The 2,668-nt window shown below is 39.3% G+C and overlaps 1 protein-coding gene across 36 annotated transcripts in view; it reads left to right on the forward strand.

Moving 5' to 3' along the window:
• Positions 1–2,668, forward strand: part of DTNA (dystrobrevin alpha) — a 385,580-nt gene that overhangs the window by 184,516 nt on the left and 198,396 nt on the right. For all 36 annotated transcript variants that reach the window (XM_019652072.1, XM_019652081.1, XM_019652079.1 and 33 more), the window contains exon 2: positions 1,232–1,359. The gene's annotated coding sequence lies outside the window, so the exon portion shown is untranslated. The remainder of the gene's footprint in view (positions 1–1,231; positions 1,360–2,668) is intronic.

Raw genomic sequence — 2,668 nt, forward strand, 5'->3', positions numbered from 1 at the left:
AGATGGTTGGATTCTAATGTGCCGTGAAATTTCTTTATCTGCTCTTAAGTAAGTCTCATGCAATCATGAATATATCTGAAAACTTGGATTAGAGGCAGAGAGAGTTATTGCAGAGAATTTCCTCTATGAACCTAAAATCATAAAATGCCTGAAGCCATGAAAGCTAAATAATTATTATAGTCATTTTAGCTAACCTGGGTTAAAGAAAACAGTTGGGGGAAGAAAGCTCAAGAGTGGAGTTGGAGACACAGGGAACCTACCCGCATCCAGGGTGTAGAGCTAGGCCCCTTCTGCCCCTTCTTTTTCTACCCCCACTACCATCAGATGCCTTGTCCCCTGTATATTCTGGGATTCCCTCTACTCCACACTCTCCCTTCATCTTAACATGGGATTTCCTGAGCTTCATATTTCGGCTGCTTCCAGCCATTTGGCAGCTGGGATAGTAACAGCAGCCTGTGTGTTGTTGGTAAGAAGGAAAGGGGAAGGGGAAGGGGAAGAGAGAATGGTGGGAAAGACTGACTGACGGGAGATGGTGAGTAGAGTAACTGGGTCACCACAAAGCAGAGTCTTCACATTGGGAAGTACAGTCTCTTTCTGTTCTCATTTGTGAGTTTTTTCAGAAGGCAAAAACTTATAAAATTGTTCAGCTTCATTAACAATTTTACAAACTATTTACTATTTTTGTTATTACTGTACAACATAATGAATCCTATGGATATCTACTTAGGACTGCTTGAGCTTAAACCAGTAGAGGACATGATTGATGGTCTAGGGCAGTGACTCAACTGATTTCCTTGTCTTTAGTAGAAATGACGGTGACACAGGATTCTAGAAAATTACTTACATGGAAAACACAGAAGATTCCATGTTTTCCTTCTTCTGGGTTTTTAATCAACTTAAAACAAAGAGCTAGGTTAAGAGCCCAGAGTTCAAGGGCACCCTCTGTTACTAACCAGCTGCTTAACCTTGCATAGTCACTTCACCTCCCACTCCCCAGCCTCACCATCCTCATCTGTAAACGGCTTCTGTCTGGCACAGTATCTATTTTTCTAAATATGTCTTGTAGTAAATAAAAACCAAGGTTCTGATTTGAGTATTATAAATCACTTTTAGTGTATAAGGGAATTTGTAAAATACTGTACGCTCTAGCTCTGCCTCTTCTGCCTTCCTGTTTCTGTAATAAACACGTGTCAGTTGCTTAGCTAAATAAAAGTCTATTTTCTCATTGCAGATAAATAGAATTTACCAGTCCCTGGATGAAGTGCTTGGGAAGTCTTCAAATGCCATAATCAACTGCCATTTCAAAGAAAAAAGTAGATGCTTTTGAAAAGTTCATGCTGTTTCTTCATTGAATTTTAGGTGAGTGTGTCTGAGACAAAGAGTTTAAGGTGGACATTGAACTATTTCCTCTCAAAGTGCTTCTCTCATTGCATGAAAAGAAAATGGGGTTGAATATCATCAACGTTTTGTACCTTTAGCGAGGTATCAGACAGTGAAAGATTTAGTTTCTGGGCCTTTTGTTTGTTTTCTTATTGTTATCGGAGACCATTTGTACTATGAGGTGTGAGATATAGAGATGGCCCTGACATCTCGTCCGGTTTCCATTAAGCAAATGCCATTATACTTCATTCTATGCTAAAGGTCATCTAATTTTTAAAATATATTAACGTATTTAATATCAAAGTAATAAGCTAAAATGAGACAAAACCATGTTTTAATGGCATAAACTAGAGGAAAATTTGATGGTAGTAATGGCAGTTTAATCATTAACAAGTCTCTGGGTGAGAAAAAGGCCGCCATTTCAGAGGCTGCCCATGGAGAGATTTTATGCTTAAATTAAAGTAGGGCATGGTTTCAGTTAAGTGCAGTTTCTAAGCTGCTGTGTACAATTAAGCACACATGCATGCTCACACACATTAAGCTTTGTTTTCCTGGCCATAAAATGGATGGATAAGTGTTTTTTATCTCATCGTACATAATTACCCTTTCATACTCCAAAGACATGGGCCTGCAAATTTGTACTTTACAATTGGTCTGCAGTATGCCATTGTCATTTCACAGCCGAACAGAGGAATCGAGGAATTGAGTGGTGGTCTTCTTGAAATTGTGTGTCTATCCACTTCCTCCTGAGTCTAGCTTTCAAAGAGTGGGTTTATTATCTACTTTGAAGAATGGTGATTTCCCGAGCATCAGACTAAATCACTGTTCACAATTCTGAATGAAACGCCAGTGACAGAGCATTGACCACTGTCTAAATCTAATCCATGGGACAGTGGTGCTTTCTTTGTACTTTTGATTCACTTCAAAATGAAGGTGGATAATTCTCTCATGATCTTAAGGGTGTGTAAGTTCGGTTTCTTGGGATTGTATGTGGAACTAACATGGTGATTTCATTTGTTCACAAGATATTGGTTAAATGCAGTTCCCAGGAGCTAAACTTAGTGCCCTTTACAAATATCAGTAAATCAATTTGTCTAGTGTAACATTACTCTGGAGAAGAAAATGAAAACGGAAAACTTACTTAACTCTGTATTTTCCTATTGTGCCTATGTGTACCTGTTTTTTATCTTCGCCCCAATTCCTTGCCCTGTTCCTACTCTGCTGGTTCCATGGAAGCTGCCCCTGTTGGCTGGTTTTTCAGCCCCCACACCTAGCATCCAGCTTGCCC

The sequence above is a fragment of the Hipposideros armiger genome, unplaced genomic scaffold, assembly GCF_001890085.2.
Source record: "Hipposideros armiger isolate ML-2016 unplaced genomic scaffold, ASM189008v1 scaffold_173, whole genome shotgun sequence".
NCBI lineage: Eukaryota > Metazoa > Chordata > Mammalia > Chiroptera > Hipposideridae > Hipposideros > Hipposideros armiger.